Source organism: Sitophilus oryzae, unplaced genomic scaffold (genome assembly GCF_002938485.1).
Source record: "Sitophilus oryzae breed Bouriz unplaced genomic scaffold, Soryzae_2.0 scaffold_1745_pilon_pilon, whole genome shotgun sequence".
Classification (NCBI taxonomy): Eukaryota; Metazoa; Arthropoda; class Insecta; order Coleoptera; family Curculionidae; genus Sitophilus; species Sitophilus oryzae.
The window spans coordinates 902169-916337 of record NW_022146441.1 but is presented as its reverse complement, the minus strand read 5'-3'; the positions used below and the strand labels follow the sequence as shown (position 1 = coordinate 916337).

General features: G+C 30.9%; 1 protein-coding gene across 2 annotated transcripts in view; it reads left to right on the top strand.

Annotated features, from left to right (window-relative positions):
- Positions 1 to 265: 265 nt before the first annotated feature.
- LOC115881952 (dopamine receptor 2-like) overlaps positions 266 to 14169 on the top strand; it is a 157366-nt gene continuing 143462 nt past the window's right edge. For both annotated transcript variants that reach the window (XM_030899699.1, XM_030899700.1), the window contains exon 1: positions 266 to 482. The gene's annotated coding sequence lies outside the window, so the exon portion shown is untranslated. The remainder of the gene's footprint in view (positions 483 to 14169) is intronic.

Sequence of the window (14169 nt, the reverse complement as noted above, 5' to 3'; positions counted from 1 at the left end):
TTGGGGGTAGATTTTTGTAATTTCTTGAAAGAAAACATACAGTTCTTCCTCATAAAATACCCCATCCATTGAAAATCTCGCGGAAGTGAATTTAAATTAAAGAAATGCGAATCACATTTAAATAAATTATGCTTCAAAAATCTCTCCGAAACCGCTGATTTAACTGCGATTTAAAGCAGCGAAGCTTTTGCGGCTGAAAACTGATTTGCCTCGCGCCTGCGCACACAGCGGAAAACTTTTCGCGCCTTGCTGGTTCGGAATTCAGTACGAATTTGGCGCTTGCACGTCAAAGTTTCACTGCGTCTCGTGTGGAAACTCGCGGAAAAAGTTTACCTTTAGCGCGTCTAAGCGGAAAATGAACGCGAAGGAAAATTTTCCAAATTTTTCGGGGCTGAAAAAGTTGGGATCAATTTAATAAGTATTTTTTTGTCACTGTTTGAATTTAGTAACTCTTGTTCTGAAGTGTTATTTTTTCAATATGTGTAAGTATTGTAAAAGAATAGTTTGTAGAGTTATTTGTTGAAAAAAAAATGATAAAAAGTAGACAAAAGCAAGGGAATGTGTGTATGTAATAAGAGCAAATATTTTCAAGGCTGGTAGATCTCGATAAAATAAACATATTTTCTCTTTTTTTAACATATTTTATCCAAAATAACCAAGCTATTTTACTTTGAAGATTTCCAGTTAAATTTTGAGAACCACTGTTCAATAAATACATAGTAAAATACAATACTCTGTGTCGCATGTGGTAAATTATGGTGGCATGTTTGTTAGAAAAAAATTGGCAAATAATTTCAATAAAATAAATTCTATATGAACAAATTTCGAAGCTTTTGGATTATATCAAACTCCATTGTAATAAATTCCGATTATATCTGCTGCGCATACCGCCAAATACAATTGCTATCATGAACAAATTAATTATTAGCAATTAGCAATGCCGTGGCATTCTGGATGTTTAGTCAATTAAACAACACTAACTGCACAGAGTAAATTGTTTAGAGCTAGCCGCCTGTTATTATTGTAAAATGGTTAAATTTCCTACCAATTTGCTAATGATTTTATCTCTATTTCAGTGGAAGTTTCTGCTTTAGATTCGCGGAACTCAATAATTGCAAGTTGATGCTGGCGGATTTCAAAATGAAAACTTTATTTTTAAAATTTTTTTTAGTTGAATAACAAAGTTATTTTCAACTTATTAAAAAAACGGTAAACAGAAAATATATTTCTTTTTCCCAGATCCCTACCACCTCTTAAAACAGTTGTACTTATTTATGAGACACCCTGTACATCAAAAATCAAAGGAAAAATCAAATTTTGAAAGCTTCGTTCAGAATCTCGAAATTAGTGGAAGAAATTAGTGGCTTTCAATTAGCGTAGAAATGTGTTTCTCTAATTTCAATGTAAGCATTCTGAACCAGTTAAAATTAGTGGTAGACATTTCAATCGGTAGAAAAAGTTATCAAACTTTTAAGTTAAAAAACCTTTAGGTCTTATTCAGAACCTCGAAATTAATAGAATAAATTAGTGGTTTCATTTAGCGTAGAAGTTTGTTCCTCTAATTTGAATGTAACCATTCAGAACATCAAAATTAGTGGTAGGAATTTTCAATTAGTGGAAAAAGTTAACAAACTTTCAACTTTTTCACCATAGATAAAAGAAAATAATCTTCTACTAAGATTTTTCACTAATAATTATACTTCAAAATTTGCGAGGAATGTCATTTTGGTCTTTGATTATCATCTGTCAAGAAAAAAATGTGGTTAGAAATTAAAGTTTATTGTTTTATAAGCGAAATATAGTCTGTCCTTGGTCTGTCCAACGAGAAGATCCTTGACAGTGATAGATGTGTCTGTTATTTTAATTTCAAAGTAGTTTATTTTATTTTACAAAGAAATAAGTTGGTACAACTGGAACGCATAGCAGGAAATTAATATATGTATTTAAAATTTGACTGACAAGTAACTTCAAAATATTGTGAAAAAAACTGTATAAAACTGAAAAAATGTAATCGAGTTATTTTATTTAATAAAAAACGGTATGTGTTAATACAAAACAAACAAAAACAAGACACCACATACCAAAAAAAAATATAAAAAGAACTATTTCTTACTTTCAAGCTTTATGAAACTTCCCGCATTTATGATTATATTTATCAATATAACTTATGTACAAATACAAATTTGTAATATTCCGCAGGAATAAATAAAACAACATAAATAAAACAAACTATTTTATTAATAATAACACTTACCAAATTTTATACCTCACAGGTTGATTAACTTTAATCTTAACCAGTACCTTTTGACATTATTTTTCTGCAGTACTAAAATCCATTATTTACCTATCGTGTGATGTCGATATTTTACAGCTACTCCAGTTTTTAGTATGTGTTTAGTATGGTCCTTCTACCATATTCGAGATGCACTTATCTACGACGAGATGGTATACGAACTTTATTGATAGTAACTTTATTGGTGTATCTGTATAATACTTTCTGCCTGGGCAGCGAGTATTAACCATAAACTGTGCTCTGGGTTCTACAGTTAATTTTCACTCAATTTTTCCTCCACTTGACTTCAAAAGACACAAAACACACGTAATAACACGAATCAAAATGCATCATCTTCCAAAACGCAGGGTATTTGACAAAAGTTGTCACAAAATTATAACCTATAATTTGGCAAGACTTTGACAAACGTCAAAAATCTAAAGGCGGGTTCATACGCATCGGCGTCCGTTTGTCGTTCATCGTTCCGTCAAACCAATAAAATTGAAATACGATCTGTCATTTTTGAAATAAACCAATAAAACGGGTTAAAAACAACAAGTGACGACGCATGACGAATTTATATTTAAACCTATCCATCGTTAACTTAAAAATTATTAGAAACTTTTTTTAGTAAAATAAATAGATTGGTATGGGACGTCATCTGCTTTTCTTCTGTCATCGTCTGTCGAAATCTTACCTGAGAAATAAAACAAAGTATCAACCTTAACAGAGTATATTAAGATTTCTCTATAGATTCAACTGATTACCGCAAGCTGTTGCTAGAGTATTCTATTAATTTTAATTGAGTTTTTTAGACATTATAAATGATAAGTGTAATTGAAATCACTAATTGCGAGAAACCACGTTTATGTACCTTACCGGTTGTGATTCTAATTGGTTTAAAAAGAAACTTCAAAAACTAGCTTTAAAGTTCTTTAAATTCCCAAAAAGAGTTTATCCAAATTTGTTAAATTTATATAAGCTCGTATGTGACGCTGGGCTAGCACGAGTAAAACGGAAGTAATTTTATTGGTAGAACTCGATTTAGCCTTTACGGATTTTCCGAATTTGTCATTCGACCGGAAGTTTCGACTCTTTGAACTGCTCAAGATGGCGCTTGCAATCGTTCAAATGCAGGACCGTATTAGGTACGATCAAAATCGAAAGAATTAAATTAAGTTTGAGCTGATTATGATTATCTTTGAAAAATTTAATCTATTATTTGAATAAAAAGCAATTTTCATGATACCATGATAAACAATTTTGAGTCATAGAAAAGAATTGAATGCATGACAGGTAGTTAATTTTAATACTTATTATTTTTGAGCTTGTATTCTTTTGCAGTACATAATTAACTCATTTTAAGTATGTTCGGTAAATTTCTGATATTTTCCTAACATTTTTTTTCTATTGAGTTGAAGATTTGAGTTAAGTTTTATTTACCCATTAGTAGATATAATAAGCATTTTTGGTAAACTCTGTTTCAAATAGTTTCTGAAAAATAAAATTAATTTTCTTAAAAAGGTCCGATTAAATTTATATGTCCGAAACTAAAGTTCCAAGAAAAGTCGTAATATATCTACAAATTCATTTACCCACTAGTAGATATAAAAAGCATTTTTGGTAAACTCTGTATCAAATAGTTTCTGAAAAATAAAATTAATTTTCTTAAAAAGGTCCGATTAAATTTATATCTCCGAAACTAAAGTTTCAAGAAAAGTCGTAATATATCTACAAATTCATTTACCCACTAGTAGATATAAAAAGCATTTTTGATAAACTCTGTCTCAAATAGTTTCTGAAAAATAAAATTAATTTTCTTAAAAAGGTCCGATTAAATTTATATCTCCGAAACTAAAGTTCCAAGAAAAGTCGTAATATATCCACAAATTCATTTACCCACTAGTAGATATAAAAAGCGTTTTTGGTAAACTATGTCTCAAATAGTTTCTGAAAAATAAAATTAATTTTCTTAAAAAGGTCCGATTAAATTTATATCTCCGAAACTACTATCTTAAAAATATTAAGTAATAATAAAAGATGGTATAAAAGCTTGTTATTCCTCATCCCAATTGTTCCTAGGGGATATTTGAAGAAAACACTGGATCTAGTTCTAACGTACGAAGAAGACATTTTGCTTGTTGGTTTTGGGTAGTTGTGTTTTCTACACTAAAGTTACACTATGGAGTGTAGAGATAAGGAGAAATATCTTCGTGCATTAAAAAATGGTGATAAAAAAGGGAAGACTTAAGACGACGCTGATGTAGCTAAAACCAAAAATTTAAAATATGTGCCGAAAATTTTTAGAACCGGAATTGATTCAGAAGAGATAAATATTTGACGTGACGGCGCGGGTTTCAAAAAAATACAAATTTTATTTTCATGTCACATGAAATAAATTATCGATTTTTATTCAGCAGCAAGAGACTGGGCCTCTAATATATAAAAATAATTGTTTTACATTCAAAAAAAAATATAAAAACAAAACTTTTTTGAATAATGTTTGGTTATGTTACTTTTATTCGCTTATGCGATTATACTTTATAGATTTATGCGTCATTAGCGCCACTGTGGTCATATTCTACCTATTTTTGTGACCAATTTTTCAAATAAAGTCCCATAAGAGATATATCTCCTCATCTCTACACTCCATAGGCTACAGTAAGGTCTATTTATAATATTTTTCTGAGTAAACATTATTCTAGAGATCGATAGCATCGTCCATTCCTAATAAAATCTACGGCAGTTTGCTCTACGGCGAACACATCGCGCATTCATATGATAATTAGAATTTTAAGTTATCCAGTTCGAGTTTAATGACTATGGAGACTGTGGGATCCTGAGGAAGGGGAAACAAGCACTTAATGGTATTTCCTTCGCCCTGGCAGACATGTCTCCCTACGATTATACATCTAGTCGTTTCCTCACCGTTCTATTGTTCTTGGCTATGAGCTCGTGGCGGATTGTCTAGATATAGACAGTCATAGATAGAGATGTGCATATATAAAAATACATCGATATTTTAGATTTTTTACGCTGTTTCCGATACGCTTCAGTCCGTCCGCATAAAACAGTATGGAAGGAAAGGATATGGAACGGAACGGAAACGGAACGGATAGTGTGCATTGTCCTATTCATTTACATGATAAAATATTTTATGTAAACGGAAGGTAGCTGATACGGAAAGTATAGTGAGAAGCACTGTAAAAATTGCATCTTTGTACCCCTACTCACAAACAAAAAAAAACTTGTACAACTTGGGACATCCTGTATACTACAAAAAATGTAGCCGCGAATAAAAAGAGGGAAAGCGTAACGTGACAGGGGCGGCGAAAAAGCCAAAAGGAAAACAAAAACAATTAGTGCAATTTTCCTGACACATAGTGGCAATCCGCTTATAAATAATGTGACGTTTGTCCGCGCTCTGGAATATTTTGCGTCGTGAATTTCCCGACTCGTCGCCAATTTGCAGTGCGATTTTTCCGTTTTGAGAAGACCGTTTTTCTTCGGCGTTTCCGTAATTAAGATAATTTATTTCCCAGTTTTTTTCCAGGCACAGATTCGAGGTTTAATTTTATGTAATGGCTGGAGTATCTTGATTCTAAACTTTATAGACTTTTTCTTTGAATGTAGCAGGCAATAATTCGGTGTTAATATTAAAAGAATTTCGGACCTCCATTGTCATTATTTATTTTAACTTGTGGATTATACCGGGTACGTCTCAAAAGTGGCTTACCTCTAGATTAGATTAGATTCTTAGAGGTGGCTTTCGGCCTGATCCACTGCGACCTTCTCAGATCTATTGTGGTCCTCTTCTGATCCTTAGATTACATTCTCCAGTCCTATCCTTTTCACAAAGTTTAGCAACTTGGAGACTGAACCCTCCATGTAGCTCCTTGGCAATGGCCTATCATTGCCTATTACCGGGAACCGCACATTTGCCACGCTGTCACACCGACATAAAATGTGTTCTGACGTTTCTTCTTCAGATTGGCAGAATTTACACATAGCTTCGTCTGTCAATCCCATCAACTTTAGATGCCTATTTAGCTTACAATGCCCTGTTAGTAGACCTACTACAGCTTTGACTGTCTTTCTGTCCTTGCTTATCAAGTCTACCGTGAATTTTGGCGAATGTTCTACAATGAACCTTTTCGCCTGTCTCTGTCCTGGTGAGTTTCTCCTCCATTCTAGAGATTTGTTGGCCACCCATCGTTCCGTGGCCATTCTCGTGACCGCCTTTGCAACGCCGCAGAAGGGTTCTGGGCCTATGAATGGCATTGATGAGCCTTGCTTGGCCCTATCATCCGCCTTTTCGTTACCCTTGTGACCCTCGTGCCCTGGCACCCAGGCCAACGTAACAGTGCTACGTTCGCCCAGAGTATTCAGAGCACGCACACAGTCCCACACTAGTCTAGAATTGACCTCGGATTTGTTCTTTGTTGCCTTATTATTTCTTCTACACAATAGTGGATTGCCGTTATTTCTGCCTGGAAAATTGTGACATCCTTAGATAGGCTTACGTGGAAGGATCTCCCTTGTTTCGGCCCTACTATCCCAGCTCCTACGCCTTCTGACGTTTTTGAGCCGTCTGTATACCAGGTTGCCTCAGCTTGAATGGGTTTAACTTTACTCCAGTCTTCCCTCCCTGGTATGGTTATATTAAATTTGTTGTTGAAGCTATACCTAGTAGCTGTTGCATCAATTGGTAATCCCAGTACTTTGTCTGCTTTTAGCTCTTCGATTAGCTTCTGGTTAGCAGCACTATGCGTTTGGCTTATGTGTTGCTGACCGTGAATTAACCTGTGCATGACAGATCTGGCTTCGCCTTGTATGAAAATATGTAGTGGTGGTAAGTTCAACAACACTTCCATCGCATTTGTAGGAGTGGTTTTTATGGCCCCCAGTTATACCTATATATATACTATATATATATATAGTATTATCTAGTATGTTTTTTTTTCATAAATATGCTATTCATAAACATAAAATTATTTCATAACCTAGCAGATTATGGTTCACACTATTCTTTTAAGCAAATCAGTGAAATAGAACAGTTTAAACATTGTGTACAGCTTTTAAAAGACAATGAAACAAAGAATAATATTTCATAAATTAAAACTACTTGACATAATTTACCAGAAGCATAACGGTGTGTAGAATTACACCAAACAACAACTCTCGTGGACGCTAACTGAGAAACAGGCACTAAAAAAGATTTATATCTAGAACTATGTCAAGCATATCTCATCCTAGAGCAGAGAATGAATAAAAAAAAGTAAAGTACAGAAATAGAACTTACCTAGCGAGTCTAAAAAGTTTAAGTGCATTTTTATTTGTTGTTCGAAGTATTAGTTTTTATGTTAACTATGACACGAAAAAAAAAATAAACTACCCCTATCATTCTTGTTAACGAAATTTAAAGAAAAATCTTATCAAACACATGCAAATGCTTTAATTTGGATAGTTTAGTTTGTTTAGAAACTTTTTTACCTCTTGTGTTTTTTTGATAAAACTCACCGATTGGAAATTAAAAAATAAAATGTAAAGCATTACATGTCAGGACAAAAAACATTTTCTGATAAAGAATCTACTGGGCTGCTGTAATTTTTTTAGGAAAAAATCTAGTCGGCCGCTGTTACTTTTTAGGATGTTCCTAATATTATTTTATTTGACATTACTCTACTGCAATACGTTATTATCTAGATGATTATTATTATCGTTATTATCACTAGATTCTTAATCTAAAAATGTTTTTTGTCCTGACATGTAATGCTTTACATTTTATTTTTTAATTTCAAATCGGTGAGTTTTATCAAAAAAAATACAAGAGATATAAATGTTTCTAAACAAACTAAACTATCCAAATTAATTTTTTTGCATGTATTTGATAAGATTTTTCTTTAAATTTCGTTAACAAGAATGATAGAGGTAGTTTATTTAAACCCCTTCCACTCATTTCAAAAAAGTGAAAAAATTACCAGAAAGTGTGTTTTCATAACAGTAATGCTTCCATAAAATTTTATTAGTCTATCTCTTTTCGTTTTCAAGATAAAAATAAAAACATTATTTTTCCGCCATCTTTGTACCGCAATATCTCCCTAATGGTTGACTTTTTACCCAACGTTTAGGAAGCAAACTACCCTTTATTTTGAACAAGGAATCACCCCCTGAAGTTTTTCGCATTTGTTTTGAAACACCCTGTATATATAAGGCAATTTTAACAGTAGTTGCTATAGAAAAAAATATTAAAAAACCTCATAGATTATAACAAAAATCTTCTAAGGTATAATGTACTTTTCTTTTTAGCTATTTTTTAAATAATTTTATTATTATTTTTTAATATGTCCACCATAATTTTTCTTTGTCCACCATAATTATTAAAAATATTTTCTATACAATGAATATAGCAACAATTTAATAAAATTATAGAACTCTTACACAATTTTCTATTTTTCCAAGAAATAAAGTTATGAACAGATTTTCTAAAAATACTTTAATGTCATTATATTTTTTGAACGCTGTAAGAATACAAACTTTTTGCAATAAAAAATGCTCTGAAAATAGACTAGCAGATATTTAATATGACTAGTCCTATTCATTCTTTGTCAGGATTTTTCTAAAGTAGGAATTTTACCTTTAATAGAGAAATTTTCTATGTATTCGGGCTATATATTTTATCAGCAGCGTACGAAAAGGAAGAAGAAAGTAATATTAGAAAGTTTATTTACACATATTATACTCCTGAATATTGAAAAAAGAAATCAGTAAGTTATTTATTCAGATTATTGTGAAAAATATACATAAAAAACCTGTAGGTAAATATTTCATGATTTAATTAAAAAATCGTATTTTTTTAAGCATTAATCATCATAGTTGAAATTTTAATCCATGCTAGATTTAAAAATGTACCAAATCAAATAAAAATTATGGAAATACAAACAAATTCATCGGGGAAAAAATTAAAAATTAATGGAAAATACATTCCAATGTTTTGCCACTTAGTCATAATTGACTTTTTTAATTGTTTTATCCAGTTTAATGGCCATAGCCCCCTTCCAATAATAAAAATTGTTATTGGTTTGCGCTGGAATCCATTAAACGTATTTCCTCTTTTTTTACGATTTAGAATTATATTTTTTTATTGTCTCTAAAAATCACAGTACTTCACTAATATAAAAGTTATATAATTTGAGCAACAGATTTAATACAATTGTAATTGTCCTGTAGTCCAGTAGTACAATAATTTGAGTTAAGCGACGTTATACGAGGTGAGAATTTGGACTGGTGATTGTATGAAAACTCTGTCGTACTAGTAATGTAAAATATATTTGAAATAAACTTTTTTTTTGGGTTATATGCACTAATATATCCTATAATTTAAAGATTAAATACTATAAATATGTAAAACTATGTCCAATAATTAGAATTAGTTGGTTTTGTTTAAAGCTGATTGAAATTAGGGGTTATTTAACTTCTAATATATTGCAAAAGAGATACATATTATGTCTGGAAACCCTGTAATTAAATATAGCAAGGGTATAAAGCAATATAAGCCCAAAATAACCCATGTTTATCAGAAATTTGGGATGGGTAATCAAAAAAGCGAACCAAAACAAGCTGATATCATAATTTCAGCTTGTTTTGGTTTGCGAAAAGAACATAAAAACCGATTTTTAAAAATATTTTCCTTAAACGTTAACCATTTTTCAATTAATAAAAGTTTTTTTACAATAAAAATGTTAAATTATTCAGAAAAAAGTATTTAATTAATGTAATCTTGTTTATTTCAAGTCGTTTGTATTCTAGAAATTTGTTTGGAAGTGAAAGATTACTAAGGTTTTTGTTGTCACCGTTTTGCTGTCAAAGTTCTTAAGAAATACAAATTAGATGCTTAAGAAATATAAATAATTATTATAAAAGAATATTTTCATTTACTTTATTTTCTTTTATAAAATTATACTTGTTCTCGGTCTAGCAAAATATTATACCGTATTATCGAAAAAAAACGGCGTCCAGTTGGCTTGGAAATGACGATCGATGATATTCCCCATATAATTTTACATATAAAATGACAAGCGATCTTCATTCCATAGCCATCGCTGACGCCCTTTTTATTCGATCATAAGGTATAATGTTTTTCATTCATCAGCTAAATAAACGATGGACATTGTATGTTTATAAAATAATAAAAACAGCTCGTTAAAGGATGTTTAATCGATAAAATACATTTATTTAATATGGATAAAAAACTATTAAAAGTACCTACCATAAAAAATGATATTGCTATATTTAGAAAATATAAATCGATATTTTGAAACATGAATAAAAATATCGATATATTAGATATAGCGATATATTTTAGATTTTCTAGTCTAGACAATTGTCTAGACATGTACTTTCTAACATTTACATGTATAAAAAAACAAAATAAACAGAACGTCAATAGAATCTACAAAAAATTAAAATATAACAATATTCCTTTGGGCTGATATTTTGAAATATCGATAATTATATATCGATACTTTAAAAATATCGATACATCTGAACATTCCTAGGAAAAATACGGTAATAAAATGAAAAACAAAAATATCGATATTTGCTAAATATCGATACTTACATCAATAAGTTATAAAAATATCGATACTATTATATATCGATAATTTTGTACATCTCTAGTATCTATTTTCTAAAATTAGATTTCGTTAACTAAGGAGTATTTTTTTGACGCCCACGCAGATGAACTGGAAAGAAACAAAGAACGAAAAAAACAGACTGTAGTAAACAGCTAGATGAAACAAACAAAAGCAGATACTCGAAACGCTATCTGCCCTTGGCGTCTGTCTCTAAGAGAATCCAGATTGATCAGCGGTGTGTAAAAAACTTTTAAAGCTACTGTGTAGGTATCGATGGCTGGTTTGTCAAACCTCGTGTATACCATATAAAGCTTAGTTTGTCCGTTTCCCTGCCTCTTATCCCTTGTTCATCCCTCTGCTTCTTTTGTATTGATTTCGAACAGAAATAGGCTGAATTTTCCGCCGTATGCCATTTAGTTTATTTTTTTACAGTGTTGTGCTCCGGTCCTTTATCAGTTTGAGCTTCTAATGAAAAATTGAAAAATATCGATATTAAATAGTATCGATATTTTAGAAATATCGATACTTTAAGTACATCCCTAGTATATAGTAAAAATTAGATTTCGTTGACTAAACAGTAATTTTGCAAGCAAAAAAGAAAAAAAAACAAAAAAATAACGTCGAATAGCCCTAGACGAAACAAACAAAATCAGATACTCGAAACGTTGTCTATCCTTAGCGTCTCTAAGAGAATCGAGATTGATCAGCGGTGTGTAAAAAACTTTAAAGCTACTGTGTGTCTCTCTGCAGGCATCGGTGGCTGGTTTGTCAAACCTCGTGTTTACCATATGAAGCCTATTAGTTTGTCCATTTCCAATGCCTCTCATCCTTTGTTCATCCCTCTGCTTCTTTTGTATCAATTTCGAACAGAAATAGGCTGAATTTTCCGCCGTATGCCATTTAGTTTATTTTTTTACAGTGTTGTGTTCCGGTCATTTATCAGTTTGAGCTTCTAATGAAAAATTGAAAAACATCGATATTAAATAGTATCGATATTTTGAAATATCGATACTTATATATCGATATTTCAGAAATATCGATACTTTATGTACATCCCTAGTATATAGTAAAAATTAGATTTCGTTGACTAAACAGTAATTTTGAAAGAAAAAAGAAAAAACGTCGAATAGCCTAGACGAGACAAACAAAATCAGATACTCGAAACGTTGTCTATCCTTAGCGTCTCTAAGAGAATCGAGATTGATCAGCGGTGTGTAAAAAACCTTTAAAGCTACTGTGTGTCTCTCTGCAGGCATCGACGGCTGGTTTGTCAAACCTCGTGTATACCATATGAAGCTTATTAGTTTGTCCATTTCCCTGCCTTTCATCCCTCTGCTTCTCCTGTATCGATTTCGAACAGAAATAGGCTGAATTTGCCGCCGTATGCCATTTAGTATCTTTTTTTACCATGTTGTGCTCTCCGGTCCTTTATCAGTTTGAACTTCCAATGGAAAATTGAACTCGGTGCATAGAGCGCGATAGGGATTCCGATCCACGTTCGACTCTATAGAGAAGCGACATTTTCCATTTTCTATTTAGAGTTTTAGCCTCTCTGTGTTAAATGTACCTATACGCTTTCAATTTTCGGCCTGTATTAATGGAGGGATTAAATTTTAACCGATAATAGTATACTAGCCAACTTCGTATCATATTGATGGGAAATACACGTAAAAATGTAGGCAGAAAAATATCGATACATTTTGAAAATTTATCGATATTTTAAAAAATCGATATGTAAAACGTTTTTATCACTTTTAATTTCCAACGAAAAATTAAAATATCACGATTTTTTATAGTATCGATATTTTAGAAATATCGATAATTTTATATCGATATTTTAAAAAACATCGATAGTTTTATATCGATATTCTAGAAATATCGATAATTTTATATCGATATTTTAAAAATATCGATATATTTGTACCTCCCGGGTATATAGCTAAAATTGGATTTCGTTAACAAGATAGTATTTTTATCCGATAATACTACACTGGCCACGTTCGTATCACTTTCGACATATTGATGGAAATTACACGTAAGAATATAAGCAAAAAATATCGATACATTTTGAGAACTTATCGATAATTATAAGTTCCAATGAAAAATTAAAATATATCTATTTTTCATAGTATCGATATTTTATGAATATCGATCATTTTATATCGATATTTTAAAAATATCGATACCTTTGTACATTTCTAGTGTAAAATTCAAATACAAATTTCGTTAACAAAATAGTATTTTTTAGCCGTCCACACAGATAAACTAAAAATAAATAAAAAAAATCAATAAACAAATAAATAGAGTGTATTTGTAAATATAAAAGACATCTTATATTAATTTATTTTAAGGACCTAGTAAGAAAATAAACGAGTTTTCTCTATATATATCTAATAGACTAAAGATTGCTTTATTGAAAAACTTCTCCTAACAAAATTATATTGTTTCAAGTCTCACCCGAGAAGTTAGGCACATTTATTTTTATTAACTATTGTCTCTTTCCTAGACAAAGAGTTGGTATCCAGTTCTTGTAAAAATTACTTTTTACGAGTTGAATTTCATGGATATGACATCGTATGGTTTAATGGAATTAGGGGATGTTTTGTCACTGAAATGTAAAACATGAAAAGAAAAATAAGCCCAAAATTGGGTAAAATCTATAGTATAATGATAATATAACTATTTTTTATATTAGTAAATTATATTTCTCTAAAAAACATAAATTTGACATTTTCTAAACATCAAAAACACCCAATACGAAAAGAAAAACCAAAGAATATTTTCCAAAAAAAATAAAACGATCTAAAAATTAATATTTCTCAAAATATGAATTAAGATCCTTAAAAAGATACTCTATTCAACGGTGCGGAGTGGCAGAATAAGGTAGATTTTTCGAAACAGTAATAATAAAGTCAAAATTACCCCAGATAATGGTTTTGAAGGGGAAGCGATAAAAACGGGGACTCATTTAATTAGAAAATCTTTGCAGGGGAACGCCGGGTAAATTGTCCTGGGTTAGTAATCGATATAATATGAAATTAAACCGAAACTTTGTCGCTAAAAAGTTTGCGACAGATTATATTTTATTTTCTGTTTGAGTGTTGAAGTTTTTAGTGCATTATAATAGTATAACTGAAAATATATTGAGAACTGTTTTAAAAAAAATTCTTGAAAATAAACTCTAAAGAATTATTGACATATTTGAAGTTTAGTTTAGAGATTTCTATTATGTAGCTGTAGATTTTTACAAGACAAAATTAT